General features: G+C 40.9%; 1 protein-coding gene and 1 long non-coding RNA gene across 2 annotated transcripts in view; one reads left to right on the plus strand and one right to left on the minus strand.

Annotated features, from left to right (window-relative positions):
- The window catches only part of KLHL29 (kelch like family member 29), a 473,943-nt gene that overhangs the window by 397,466 nt on the left and 60,417 nt on the right, over positions 1 to 16,060 (minus strand). The gene's annotated exons all lie outside the window — the stretch shown is intronic.
- Positions 1,252 to 16,060, plus strand: part of LOC109311603 — an 18,769-nt gene continuing 3,960 nt past the window's right edge. Inside the window, exon 1 of the long non-coding RNA XR_002101544.1 lies at positions 1,252 to 1,262. This is a non-coding gene — a long non-coding RNA (uncharacterized LOC109311603). The remainder of the gene's footprint in view (positions 1,263 to 16,060) is intronic.

A 16,060-nucleotide genomic window follows, 5' to 3' on the forward strand; every position in this document is an offset into this window, starting at 1 on the left:
GCATCGCCTATGATCACTCATGTGTTTGCTTTGTGCCCATTTCTCGGCTAAGAATGTAAATGTTGGGGCTGGTCCTGCTTTGAGCAGGGGTTGGACTAGATGGCCTCCTGAGGTTTCCTCCAACCCTCATTTTCTATGAGTCTATAAAAAGCTAGTCTGTTTCACCTCTGTTCACAGTTAGTTTAATTTTTTAGGTTTTCTGCACTGGCAGAGCCCCACAACTGATGATCATAACTGAATGTAACCACAGCACAGCAGAGCTTTCTGAATTGAAAAAAAAAAAGAAGATATTTTGCTTACTAAATTTAATAACCCAGAAAATAAAAGCTTCTTACCCAGAGAGAGCAAATCCTTGCAAAATACTTTTCATTGAGTTTTTTTTTTAAATAGTTTCATTACAATATTTGTTATTATCAAGTTTAAAACTCTTCTAACTAAATCTAAATTTGGGATATCAAATTCTGACCAGTGTCCCTTCTATCACCAGTTCTGGCATCATTCATATAAATATCCTCCAACTACCTAGAAATAAGAAAATGTACTATAAAGTATTAGGCATTGAGGAGTCAATATTAAATGCACAAAGAGGAATATCTACAGACATTGCCAGGAGGTGACAGGGTTTGTGGGACAGTAATGGAGCACTGGGCATCAGGACTGCTAGCTCTGAGCAGTTTGGTCTACTCGTTACAACTGACTTGACTGCTTATAGCCAAGGGTAACAGTGTTTCTGTTTGCATCTTTTGTGGGACTGAAACCAGGAACTTGAGATGTAAAAAAGCCAAGTCTCTGACACTTGAGCTCAAGAACAAGGTGACTGGATATGGAGACAATCCAAGTAAGCCCCCTATTTGGTCTATTCTCTCTGAGCGTGACGGCGGGGTGGAGCTGTGTAACTGTGGATTACACAAACACTTGGCACGTTCCTTTTGAAAAGTACTATGGCAAATTGAATGAGATGTGGGTCCATTATATCAAATATCTGGGTTTTACTCCCAGTTCTGCTGAACGATTTTTTGCAAGTTCTTATCCATCAAACCTTAAGGAAAGGGCAAATGATAGACTACTATTTGGGAGAGGTAACCTGGCACTTTATGGTGATAAAGATGGTAAAGACAATCCCTACAAGGGCACTCTCGCTCTCTTGCACACTCATTCTCTGCTTAAAAAAAAAGTCAATTAATGGTCATGAACTAAAAACATTTTGGTATGACAGAAAGGTAACTGGATTTTAGGCAGGCTATTTTGTGAATATTGGGCAGGTTTTCTTAGTAGCAGGCTCAAGACAACCTACCTACAACCTATAGTGCTCAGCAGTGAGCTGGTTTCCAGTATCAGGTGATCAAATCTTATCAGTGGGTTCTTTTATTTTGCCTTCTGGTTTTTGAGCTTTTAGGGTATGTTGGGTAGCTTATCCCCATGACCCAGAGGGTTATGAAACTTACTTCTTAAAAACCATAGTAACAAAAAGGGAAATTCTTCTCTAATTAAAGGAATCTGGAGGGGTGGAGGGCCAAACACTGAACCGGCAATCCTGGGCTGGGTCCTTCATAACATTTTTCTTAAACTCAGCCACTGTCTAGGCTAATCGCCTCTAAATTTCTCTTTAATCTGCTCTGTACAGATTGCCTTTTGAGAAAGCACCCTAGGCTACCTGCATGCCCAGGCGCCCATGCTGAGAGAATCTGTAGCTCGTTGTTGTTGTTTTAACTTACTGCCTTCAAAAAACAACACTGTCGAATTTTACAACATGACGTCTGACTCATGCCTGGGAAGTAACATTTACAAGCTTCAAGGTCTCACCTTCGAGGTACCACACAACTCCACTTCACGTTACCCATCCTGTTCCTTCCTCCTGGTCCCCTCCGTCCCTTGTTTCATCCCAAGCTTCCCTTGTTATAGACACTTTGCATCTCCTTCCTATTCATCCGCTCATGTTCTTGTACAAAAAGTGTGACCTCCCTCTTCTATCTTCCCTTTCACAAAAAGCACATTATTTATACACCACTGGCATTCTTATGGTTATTAAAGTAGATACGATCTCTGCCCGAAGGAGTTTATATTTGTAAACTAAAAGGCTGAGCAATTATCACGTGTTGTTTACCTAATCCTGCCTTGCATGTTTGATTAACAATGCAAAAATCTTGCATCTCTTTATGAATAACCCGCAGTAAAAGGCAGTATAATTTTTTCGTATTTGTTGAATTTCTTCCCAAATCAAAATGTTTTCCTTTTCAATTGGATAGAGGCAGGGGATTTACTTATTTATTTGGGGTGGGGGTGGGGGTTAGACTGAAATTACTGCAAAAAACAATGAGTTACTATTAATTAAAAGTAAGGAAGATTTGCTGCAAACCATGCTGCTGTAACAGATTAAATATCAAGAAGGATTGTGAGAGCAATATGCCGTAATTAATGGGCCAACGCGTCTTAGATCACAGTCCCCTGTGTTTCACAGGCTCAGTGCTGCTTTTGCACCATGCAATGATTTGCTTGTTTGTATAGATATAACCAACGGTAGTATCTACAGTTAAGAAAAATTATTTCTAGAGATTCAGGTATAAACACGTATCACTGGTGATACAGCCTGCCTCTATAACAAACAACATCTCAACTGACAATAAGCAGTTTTTGCTTGTGCTCACTCTTGTACATTCACTTCTCTGGTATTAGCAAGGCCATTTGCAATATTATCTGGGGTCTCATAGTACTAATAGTGTTAGCTGTACAGAACCTGTACTACTAATAGCTAAGAGAGAGTTTCCATTAGTACAGGTGACATATTCTCCTGCTTCAAAAGCACAGGACTTGAGTTGTACCCCTGCTGTGTCTGCTGTGAATCTGCAAATAGTCCCGGTGTGCACTGCACCAAGAACTACAAAGCCCTGCATGGACAAAGATTTGCACAGAAGGTATTTTAACAAACCATAGCAAGATATGTTGAGTTGTTCTAAGTGGCTTCAGTGCTTGCAAAACGTGAGGGATTGAGGAATGTATGAAAATGAAGTACAGCTTTGCCCAGGGCACTCCCCCAGCACCAGTCCTTTCCTGCTACATCCATATCTGTGGACAAAGAAACAGGGCAATATTCAGCAAAGCTGCCTAATGCATCATGCAAGGTGGAAGACTCTAGGGCTCGGTTATTTTCAACCATCCAAAAAAGCAAGTCAAACTTACATAAGATTCTTGATCATGTTTGAAATATAGACATAACTAATCTCAGATTTAAGATCACTAAGCATCTACCCTGGAGATCTTCAAAAGCAGCCTGGACGCCCACCTTGCTGGGGTTATTTGACTCCAGCAGTCTTTCCTGCCCAGAGCAGAGGGGCTGGACCTGACGATCTTGTGAGGTCCCTTCCAGCCCTAAACTTTTGTGAATTCAGGTCACTGTTATTTCTGTACAACAGATACCAGAAACTGAACTTAAGACAAAACCCAGTTCATGGCATCCAAGTGGTTACTTTATCAACCATGAAATGGCAAGAGCCTTTTCTCACTGTTAATTCGATTCAGATTTCAAACCAGGAACCTGGGGGTAAAAGGTCTTGAATATCATTACTAGATCCTTGAGGCATCCATTTTCTCAGAGGGGAGAAAAATCATTTTATTTTCCAGGGGAGAGGATTGAGGAAAATTTTCTAGCTGATTTAATACCAACTCCTTTCATGAGACCTTTTGAACCTCTGACTAATTTAGGTGATTACAACACCAAGAAAATAAAGCCTGCTCTCAGGCAGCATGCCTGGGTCCTGGGTGTCACGTAATTACTGGACTTACCAAACAACTCCACAGCTTGTTAGACAGTGCACAAATTTCTGTACATACGCAAGGCAAAGTATTATTAATTCTACACAGCTTCAACTTTCCCGTTTTAAAGCTCGCCCCAGATTCAAGCGCAGGCATGCTTATGGCAAATGAGAGTTACATTTCTAATTATCTCCTTCCCGTACCAAAATAAATAAAATTTACAGATTCAGGGCCACATATGTGTGCACACACACACACCCTGACATTGCTGGTAATAAATCAGAAAAGCTGTGCTGGAATGTCCTTAGGCAAAAGAAGTGCTTCCTATTTTGTTCCCACCCCCCCGGCCTCCCGCCACCGAAGGACTTTCCCATTTACAACCCGGCTCTTACAGAAACACTTCCAGCATTTAAAAATACTCCTCATGTTTGTGGAACTATTTTCCAGAACAAAACGTTACCATTCATCAGGAGCAGAGCAGTTTGCAGTGTGAATAATTCGCTTTTCTTAAGTACCATATGGCTGCCCCTAGGAAAATGCCAACATGTTTCAACTCTACAGCTGGGCCATGGTTCCTTTATTCATCGTGCAGATGGTTGTAATTGACACCACTACTAAAACAGGTCTCAAGCACTTCTGTAGGATTATTAGAGTAATTAGTTATTAAATACAGTTACCATTTTTAGAAAGCAGGTTTTAATGCTTGGCATGTAAGATGCAATATTTTGCTATAATGAGATAGACAGGCTAAGTGTTATGGGGAGGGGGAAAAACAGCTTAAGTGATCTTTTTAGTATTTTATCTGAATGGCTAGGGAAATTGTTGGAGCCAAGAAAAGGACACAAAATTACTAGCTAAGGAATAGCTGAAACTAGGAGTATTTTTTAAATGATCTTCTAGTGCATCTATGTAATAAAACTTTGGGGCTGTACAAACAAAAGTCAGATACTTAAATTTATCTAATCACTGAATCAGAGATGACTATAACCTTATGTATAGGAGATTAATTTTGCAAGGCCTACTCCTGTCCCCATGACTGGATCTAATTTGTGTTCATTATAAAACAAAGAGGTAGATAGCCGTGTTAGTCTGAAGTAAGGCAGAAGGGCAGATAGATCTGCACCTTTACAGACTAAATCAGAGATGTATAGCATAAGCTTTCATAAGCCGAGGGAGTACTTCATCAGATGCTGTAAAGGGAGACAAATCAGAGCTTACTTCGTATTCCTGGTGCACTTACATAATTTAATTTTCAAAGGTAGGAGTCCAAACAGCCTGTTTGTTCTACTGCAGAAGTAACCTGGTGTTCATAGGCCACTGCATATTAGTTTAGAGGTCCTTCTCGGGGTCAGTGTTTGTTTCAGTTGAGTGTTTTGTTAAACAACCTGGATGAGAAGAACCTGACAAGACTTGCTAAGCAGATGCTTAATGCTAAACCAAAGCAAAGCAAACACCCCCTATTGCAAATACAGTTTGCCTTCAGGTCAAGTGTTTAGGTAATGCCAGTTGATAAAGTGCAAAGTAAAACAGACATTTGTCTTCCCGAACATCACAAAACAACATCCAGTTGTCAGAGGCAACAGCATCAGGAAGGGCATACTCCAACTCCAAGAGCAAAATCATAAATCAGGTCCAGTCCCTAGCTCTTGCCAATCAAAACAGTCAGAGCATGTGTGTAAGGAGAACAAATCAAAACTATCACTATACTTGGATTTAGAGCAGCTCCAACTCTAAGGAAAGCTCGGTGAAGTTCTGTACTACAAATCCCAATCTGAGGAGTTTCTGACAGTGGTGTAAGTATTCACTACAGGCTTAAATCCAATAAGAGGTCCCCAGTAAAACACAACCTTTTCTGATAGGAACGGTGAAAATAATGTATTTGAACATAGGTGATACAACACTCAGGTGCACAAGAAATGTTAAAGGAAAAAATGTTGGCAAAGGAAAAAATGGATATGAAACAGCCACAAATAAAATTTACACTGGAAATTAAAAGACATTTTTCCACCCATCAGAGAGGTGAGGCTCTCTAACAGCTTTTTAATAGGAACAGCAAGGACCAAACAACTTTTCTAATCTTAAAATGGAGCCTGATAAATTTATAAATGTGATTATCTAACTTGGTTTCCCATGTTAGCAAGGGGCTGGACTCAATGACCCAGGAGGCCCTTTCGAAGCCTGTGTTCCTGTGTATTTAACTTCTTAAATTAAATTTTGTTAAGGTGCATTATATACAACCTCAGTAACAACCAGCTCTTATATAGGACAGTAGATCTTAAAGCAATTTACAAAGGAAGGTAAGCACCATTAAACTGAAGTTATTTATTTCATATGGTTACTGTTATATGCCTACAGCTGAAGTACTTTTTATGACTATTTTTGGATGAGTTGTAAAACAGAGATCCTGAACACTATGGTCAGATTGCTGGCACTTATCCCAGGAGTAGGAGTGCTAACCCTAGGTATCTTGGCTAAATTTCAATTCAGATAATAACATTCTGCCCACCTACGTTCTCCATAGAGTTTCAATTAGATGTGGTGTTTTTTCAGCATCTGTCCTACACAAACACAGCATTGCTGGGTGCTGTTCAAATACTTCCATGCCCTACCTCCGAGTTACCAGCATTTCATCATTCAGCCGATTATAAACTGCACAGAGCCAAACTCAAACTCTGCTCCGACTTGGGACAACACCAACCCCAGGATAAGGACAACAGAATCCCTTTGGCTATCGCTTACAGCCTCCAGCTTCAACACTTTAGACACATCATCAATGACCTTCTGCCCCTCCTGGAAATGATGACCATCTCAAGGTAGCCATAGGAGACCAACCAGCCCTGTGTGTACACAGCCCTCCAGCCTCAAACAGCATCTCTCCAGCAACAAACCTAGCTTCTGCTCTCACCAAGGCACCAGATCGCTGTCTGGATCCAGATGCCAAATGTCCTCCCTCATCAACACACATCGCATTGGCCTGGATTAAATAACATGGATTATAACATTCGTGGTTCACTCATCTCTACCAAGGTCATATATGCCATAACTTGCTTACAGTGTCCCTCTGCTATCTACATAGGACAGATGAGGCAAAGTCTATGTGAAAGAATCAGTGAGCACCAATCTGACATCAGTTCGAGAAACACACACAAGCCTGTGGCAGAATACGTGAACCTCCCTGAATAGCCCATTGCTGAGCTCAGAGTGGCTGTTCCTAAGCAGGTTTTAAGCAGGAAATTGAGGAACAAGAAACCACCCACACTGCGTTGTGTTAAGTATGGTCTCGGACACTACGGATCCTTATCTCTTCCTTGGATTAGCTTTTATAACCCATGTCCCTCAGTGGGTTAACTCCTTTGCTTTTCTCTCTCCTATCCACCATGCTAACCCCAGCTGTCCCCCTTCTTTGCTCTTCCCCCTTTCCAATGTTTGATACTGGAATCACTGCTATTTAAAAGTTTTGCTTTCTGCAGTCCCTTCATAGCATCTGATGAATAAGCTGCTGCTTATGAAAGTTTATGTATCTCTGATTTAATTAGTCCTTAAACTGCAAATCTACCCTGTCTTCTGCCCAACTTCAGACTAACACAGCTAACTACCTCTCTTTAAGTCATGGGCGGGCAAAATACGATCCGTGGGCTGGATGCGGCTCGACAGGCCATTCTATCCGGCCTCTGGGACCCCTAAAAATTTTAGAAAATTAATATTCATCTTCCCCTGGCTGCCTGTCATGCAGCCCTCAATGGGTTGCCAAAACTCAGTAAGCAGCCCCTCCGCCTGAAATGATTGCCTGCCCCTGCCTAGGTTGTACAGAGAGGAATCAAAGTGCAGTGGGATTTTTCAGTATGTGAAATACATATGTTTACTGGTTTCAAATTGAGAGTCTTATTTTTTTAAAGACTTAGTCTGGGATGTGGACTACTAGGCTTTAAAATGTGGGTTTTTACTTCATCATGTTGCAACTTGGATCTACTAAAAAGGAATATCTATTTCTCCACTTCCTCAAACACAAATTATGTAAGAATTTTTAGCACATTCACAAAGTTCTTACACTCAGGAGCTCAAAAGCCTAATATAAAAATTAATAACTTTAGATAGAATAGCATTTACTTGGAGGATGGTATGTATTTATTCAAAGTTTCTATCTTCTTATTTGTCTGATGCAGCTTAAGAGCTTGGAAGGCAATGCTAATCAATACTAAATTGAGCCATGAAGGGAGAAGATTTCTAACATGTAAGCCACTTTTTTCCTGAGAACAGGGTGGTGGGGGGAAAAAAATCAATAACCCATTCTTAAGAAGATAACCAATTGAACGTCAGGTCCCAGTGTAATGCTGTAGCTCTAAGAATGAACGTGATCCCTATTATACTGGCTGGGAATATCAGCAAATACAAGTTGGGAGGAAGCATCAGTGAAGTCAGGACTGGTATACTATGCCCTGTATAGAGGTCCACACTTTGAAAAAAAAAAAATGAGAACCTTCAAGTGCGAAATTTAAGCTCAACCTAGGTAGTGTATCCATGAGAAAGTTAAGCGATCATGCTCTCTCATGCCTATGTCAGTACATGCATGTTAAGGGAAATGCATGTACTGACATAGGCAAGAGCTTCATGAGAGTAGACGTGCTGTTTTTTTCAAGGCTCAGTAATTCAAGAGCTGGAAGGTAAAGATAGATAAATTGAAACTAGAACTAAAGTACAATTTTTTACACTGATTGCCCCTGACTACCAAAACACCCTACAGATGTGGTGGATTCTCCATCACTGAAATTAATAACTAAATACTTTTTAAAAAGAATATGCTATAACTCAAAACAGGAGTTATGGACTCAGTGCAGAAATTACTGGGTAAGAGCCTTAGATATTTTAATCATTAAGAAGTTGATCAGGCCTTTAAAATTTGTTGGGGGGGCGGTGGATGGCTGTTGCAGATCCTCTCTGCTTCGGTGTCTTAAGAACCTTCTTACAAATTTTCAAAGGCAGTTTTAATCACGGCCAGTTTATACCGCGGTTGTTGACCCAACGTGGCCTGGTTAAACTGGTTTAAGACGGTTCTTGAGCAATTTAGGAAAGGAATAATAAGGATGTGACTGCCTGTAAGAGCAAGGGACTGCACTCACTGAGGGATAAGGGCCTACAAGATCCTTGCAACTTCACGTTCCTGTTAATTTGGCTCTTTGTCTCAAAATGTTTTGCAAAGAATATAATACCTCTACAGTCTTCAAAGCTTCCATCTACACCTATCAGACGCAAAACACAAGGGTATATTCTACTTCACTTCTCCAGCCTGTGGAGATATAATTGTCAATTACACTAAATGCAACGTTCTTACTGCAGGAGAATAGCAAATAGAACATAAAGGAATAGATTAGAAGGGAGAAGAAGAATAAAAACAATCATGCAGCAAAAAGGAAGTTAATATAGATTTAAGAGCTCAAATCCAAATGCATGCTCCCCCCAGATCAAGGCTTAGTGCTCTGACATTATTGGTTTTAATTTCAAGGTCTAATCAACTCCCAGGCAACTAGAAACTTCTTATTGCTTGAAAGAGTGAAGATGACTTAAATCAACTGTAAGCTGAAAGAGTTAACCACAAAAACGCCATTTAAAAAAAAAAGGTATAGTCCTATTATGGCTCCTTTATAATGTCAGTAGGAAGTTGTTAGGATGTCATTCCACAGATGTTCATCCCCACATATACAAGCACACAAACAAATCCCATGAGATCCCTAACTTCATGTGTGGCATACATAACCGTTAACATTCTTCAATCACTGCACATTTCCTCTTCCTCCCCGCTGTGATAACAACATAAGGAATAAAAAGCACGCCACTTCCAAAAAACCACCAAAAAAACAGAAAACCCTCCAGGATTAATCTAACAGGAAATGTGGAGTAACCTATCAAAAAGCAATGCAGCCCAGGAAGTGCACAAGCAAATACAGTGAAATTGTGGGGTGGAAAGTAAAGTACCTTACATTGATACATCAGGTAGGGCAGAGAGTCTGAAACACTACAGATTTACAGATTCCCATCTGTTCTATGCTGGATTTGTCTTTCAAGAAGAGAATAGAAACAATTTTGCTGTATAATTATCATCTTTCCTTTCACCAACAGTGAGATATATTTTTTTAAATTGCAGGTAAAAAACACAGCTTAGCCATTTAGACAAAGCTACCTAAAATTAATTTCCTAATTTAAACAATAGAGAGTACTAATTGGTACTTTCAGAGCTTCAGGAGGCCAATGTTTATTCATTACACCATCACAAAGGTCATCTCAAGAGGAAACTCTAGGACTTATGTCCTAGGCATAACTGCTAAAGATAAGAAGAATTTCTCACTTGGATAACTTTGAAGGTGTCTTTGAAAGGATTCCTTTTTAATATAGTGGGTTATTATTCACTAAGGGCCTAATCCTTACCATATTCAATAGGATCATTATAGAAGCTGGTTGCAGATGTCATCCTTTCAAAAACGCAACCAAGAACTATACAAGGATGTGAAATGCAAAGAAATTTCCTTGCACAGATGCCCAGTGGAAAGTCTGTAAGAATGACTGGCTGGGAGACAACCAGGAGAAAAGGGGGACATTCTGGAGCAGAAAAAGTTTCACAATGTGGCATCTTTGGACTGGGTTCAGCCTTAATCTGAGCTGTTTTGCATATTCATCTGCATCTTATGTGCATTAGTTATTCTGCTTTATAATAAACACAGTATTGCTCACCCTTGTGATTTTACTTTTATTGCAAGTTTTGTAGTGTTAAGGGGAGCCTGAATAGCTGGATTTTGGTCTGGCAGCTGGGGAGAGTATAAGAGAATCACATGGACATGCAAGGAGACAATTAGGAAGGCTCAGGCACAGTTTGAGATGCAGGGGACATAAAAGGTAATAAAAAGGGATTCTACAAATATAACATGAGTAAAAGGAAGACCAACAAAACCACAGGTCTCGGATGGAATGAAGAGGCAACCTAGGCATGGAAAATGCGGAGAAGGTTGAACTATTTAATGCCTTTTTTACTTCAGTCTTCACAAATGCAGGCAACTACCAGATGACAAGCATGGTTGGCAGTAAATATAGGGAAGGAGTCAAACAGCTGAGACCAGTGGCAGACTGTGTTGGACTGGACATTACTTAGAGAACCTATATGCGCTCAGATCAGCAGGGCCAGACAGGATGCAGCCTAGGGTACTGAAAGACTTGGCTGAGGTAATTTCAGAACCATTAGCTATCCTCTTTTGAGAATTCATTGAGATCAGTTGAGATCCCAGATGACTGAAAAAGGGCAAATATAAGTACCCATCTTTAAGAATGGGAAGAAGAAGAATCCAAGGAATTACGGACCAGTCAGTCCAACCTTGATACCTGGAAAGATCATGGAGCAGGTCCTCAAGGAATCCACTGCGAAGCACCTAGAGGAAAACAAGGTTATCAGGAACAACCAACATGGATTCACCATGAGCAAGTCGTGCCTGACCAACCTGACAGGCACTGTAGATGGGGGAAGAGCAGAGGATGCGATATACCTTGACTTCAGCATGGCTTTTGACACTGTCTCCCATGATGTTCTATTAGCAAGCTAAGGAACTACAGACTAGATGAGAGTACTGTAAGATGGATACATAGCTGGTTCGATCATCGTGCTCAACAAGCAATAATCAATGGCTTGTTGTCTACTTGGAAGGAGGTATCAAGTGGAGTTTCCCAGGGTTCAGATGTTCAGCATCTTCATTAAATGATTTGAACAATGGAATTGAGTGCATGCTTAACAAATTTGTGGATGATATCGAGTTGGATGGAGTTTCAGACACTTTGGAGAGCAGAACTAGGATCTAGAATCACCCGGGGAAACTCAAAAAATGGTCCACAGTCAACCAGATTAAATTTAAAAAGGACAAGTGCAAAGCCCTGCACTTCGGGAGGGTGGAATAATCGCATGCACAAATAGAGACTGGGCAATGACTGGCTAGGCTGCAGTACTGCAGAGAAGGACCTGTGGATTACAGTAGACTATAAGCCAACAGTGAGCTCTTGGTACAAAAAGAGAGGCCAAAAGTGTAATGGGCTATATTAACAGGAATGTTACTTGAAAATGAAGAGAAGTGATTCTTCCACTCCATTCAGCACAGGTGAGACCTCATCTGGAGTAGTGTTGTCCACATTTGGGGCCCACACTTTAAGGAGGATGTGGACAGATTGGAAAGAGTTCAACACATTGCAACAGAAAACAATTAGAGGTCTGGAAAGCATGATTTACAAAGATAGGGTGAAAGAATTAGGGTCGTTTAGTTTGGAAAAGAGAAGACACAGGGGGGATTTGGTAGTAGCCTTCAAATACTTGAAAGGCGATTATAGAGAAGATGGTAGGAAGTAGGAGACAGGTAGGAAGGAAAGGAAAAAGAAAAAAAAAATCAGATGCAGTACAGAAACCTATCACATTAAACCCAGACTGGAACAACAAAACACCTGGTTTTCCTATCTTGTGATAAAATTTGGGTTTATGCCAATTTCTAAAGTCACCAAAAAAGAAGTAGGTGATAGAGTACAGCTGGTGAAAGAGGAAAGAATCATGATCTTTCTTTATACAAATCTCTAGCCATGGCTACTAACTAATACCTTTTTGTGATTCTTCTGAAGAATCTGAATAACATTTGAGTATTGTTATTATCTATAACTCCTATTGAGGAACTGATCACTGTAAAAAATATACATTGCAGAGATCAAGAAATGCAGGCAGTCCAGCAATTTGGTACACTCCTATCAAATCATCAACTACATCATCTATTTGAAATCTAATCCCTATCTCTATAAGGTTCCTGCTGCGTTTTAGGTATTGCCAAAAACAGGGAGAATCAGATTTTTTTAAGCGAGAACAAGAAAGATATTTTGGAAATATGAATAAGAGAAAATGTAGTGTTCATTCACTGCTTCCAATCCACAGGAATGTATTTATAGATGTTAAGGGTCACTTGTAAACTTGCTAGTAAACAGCAGCAGCTGGTTCAAATTGTGCCTCTAGAATTCATGCATTTTACTGCTGACATACTCAGTGAATCAATGCCAACAGAAAGTAGTGTCTCCACTGACAAAAAAAAACAGAATTAAAAAAAAACCCCTAAAAATTATGAAAGAAAAGACAACATTCAGCCTGATTTTGAACCTAGTCCTTTCTCCTGTGTTTGGAAATGCTATAGACTGCTTCTGGAGATTAAACACTATTTACCTTGCATTTAACACAAGCCATTCTTTAGATTACACAGCATGTTGCATTCCTTATTTATTTCGTAATATTGAGTTTACCAAAAGTTACCTCCTTCCTTATAGGCTGGGATCTCCTTAAAATCTGTGCCAATAACATCACTGTCTCACTGTAACCAGAATTAGTAGTATGTCATTTATCAGATAATCCCATATTTCATATTACTCAACGGCTTTGTAGTCATGATCTGTTATGACCACTCACAATAAGGCTTCCCAAAAGCAGCAATACTGTTATTTCTACAAGTCTTTAGCCAGTCTTACATTACTAGTAATCTACAGCATATATTTGTACTTCAAGAAAGAGAAAGGTTAAGTACTGAGAACAGCAATGCTGTCACTGCAGTGCGAAGCTACAGCTTACAAGTAGAGGAGCTTTATAAATGCGGCACACCTTTTTCTGACTTTGTAGTTCATGATTCTTTTCTAGAAAAGGTCTGGAATATAAAAAAAAGATATTTTCAACCATGTAGAAGAAAGATTGGGGTCCCCTTTTAGTAATTTTCCCTCGGCTGTGAATTGTGTATTTACAATACAGGCACAACAACAAAAAGCTACTTAACCTGATCCAAGATGTCACTACAAAGTGGAATTCTCTTTTGCAAGAATATATCAGCAGCTTCTTGAACAGAAACAATATGTGCATGATTACTGCTAGGATTACATGATCCCAAGTTCAGTGGAACATGATACAATGGGTACGTGTCATCTGAGACCACCACACGAGATGTATCTGCTGAATCAGCCTCCCCATGCCAAGTCATACTACTCACAGTGCTTGCATACTATGGTGACTGGCATGCTATAAATAAGAGGTAGAGGACAAACACCTACTTTTGGAACATGAATAGTTCTTTCAAAGAAACACTGATGAATTCAGCATATGCAAAAAGGCACTAGATTACAAATAAACCAGCAGTTGAGCTATGAAGAGCACTGATGAGTTGTTGAATAACAAAAGGTTTTAAGGGATCTTCAAATCAACACATTAGGTGCTTGCAACAACAGTAGTTCTGTGGTTGAAAACTACCACGCAGATTTGGCAGAAGTCAGAGCATCTAGGAAAAGCTGGCATACAGGAAAGACAGAAGAGAAACTGGCACCAGAGAATAATACGATACACGCTCCAGTAGCAGTTACTAACTCTGCTTCACAACAGTGGAAGTAGCAACAATTCCCTGACTCGGGATTTTACAGGCATCAGCATCCTGAGAAATCAGGCTAACACACTCCTGGGCACCACTCTAGCCACCACTCCTGCTGGTGCCTGTCAGCTCAGAAACCACTCGGTCTTATCAAGTGAGGAACCAAACAATTGTACTTTAACTCCCTCTCCCCCCATGCACACCCACATGGGATCAACCCTCTCAGTTTAATGCAGAGGTGACAAAATCATCTGGCCCAGCACACCAAGAAGTGTGGCCTAAGGCCAGTCCACAAGCCACATGAATGGCATAGGGTGATCCACGGGCTAGATCGGGCCCCTGGATCAGCCCTGGAGGCTGCATCAAGCTCATAGCGCTGGTCTGCTGTGGGTGCAGCAAGCACATAAACCAGCTTTGTGTGTTGCATGCTGGGCATGTGCCAGAACTGGCAGCGTGTGGGCATGCGCTGTACACATTGTGCTGGTCCAGTTCAAGATCCCCAGATGGAACAACAGGCCAGATGATGCGGCACCATGGGTCAGGCTTTATCTTTCACACCCCTGGTTTAACACTACACAGCATATAAACCTACAAGGACCACTTCTTCTAGTGTCCTTGTCATAAACTACATGTTTTTCTCATTTTCTAGACGGCTTTTTCTGTTGCTGCAGTGAGATCCTCCATCATACAAGTCTCACCAAGGAGCTGCCATATCAGCAGGTGCTCCACAGTCTGCACTTCACCACACTCACATATACTCATGTTATTAGAGTAGTCCCATTTGATCATGTTTGTGTTTGATCTTCCAGTTTGCATGTGCAGGCAGTTCAGGCATCACCACATTGACCAGTCTACATCAGCCCCTCGGGGAAGGTCCTCCTGAGGTTTCAGCTCCATTACAGGGCATCAGATTGTAAGTAATCTTTCCTTCCATAACCTCGGTATTGCCCGTCAGCTGTCATGTCCAAGGGCGCAACACTGGTCACAAAAAAACTCTTTCACACTTTAAGCCATTTGGTTCCTTCTGCGTGACCATAAAGTGGTTGCCTGGGGTCTTCTATCTGCTATTATCTTTCTTTATGGCTCGCTGCCTCTCTTCTGGTTTTAGGTGGTGCAATGCTCTCCAGTAAGTACAGACTATCCTCTGGTCTTAGCTTTAGACATCCTGTTATTTCACAACTGTCATTTAGAACTCGTTCTCGTTTCTTGGTATGAACTGATCGTTCCCATACTGGACACGCATACTCTCAGTGGAGTAACACAAGGCAATAGCAGTGGTTTGTAATGTAGCTGGATTTGCTCCCCATTTTGAGATGACCAACTTTCAAAGTATGTTGTTGCAGGCACTGACTTTCCCTTTCATCTTCTGTACATATGGTTGGAAGGAAAGTGTTCAGTCCAGTGTAACCCCCAAGTTCACAGGGTTTGGGTGATTAGTCAGTGGGATTCCAGCACAGGTGAAGTCTAATTTCTGCTTGGCTTCTCTAAGGCATAGGTGAAAGGATGTGACCTGTGTCTTGGTTGGGTTGGCACAAACTTGGTTTTTATTATAATTATCTGAGAGGTTACTCAGCGTGCATGCCAGTCTCTTCTTGACAGTGGCAAAGTCCTTCCCTTGCGACGTGATGCATACATCATCATCATATATGAAGCTCCTTGAATGACGCTGTATGGGCTGGTCACTGGTATACATGTTGAAGAGGATTGGAGCTAGTATGCTACCCTGTGGGAGGCCATTTCATAGTTTCATAGTTTCTAGAGTCGGAAGGGACCTGAGCGGATCATCTAGTCCGACCCCCTGCCATGGCAGGAAAGAGTGCTGGGGTCAAACGACCCCAGCAAGGTGTTCATCTAACCTCCTCTTAAAGACCCCCAGGGTAGGAGCCTGCGCCACTTCTCTTGGAAGT

This window comes from Crocodylus porosus, unplaced genomic scaffold (genome assembly GCF_001723895.1).
Source record: "Crocodylus porosus isolate Cpor-Errol unplaced genomic scaffold, CroPor_comp1, whole genome shotgun sequence".
Taxonomy (NCBI): domain Eukaryota; kingdom Metazoa; phylum Chordata; order Crocodylia; family Crocodylidae; genus Crocodylus; species Crocodylus porosus.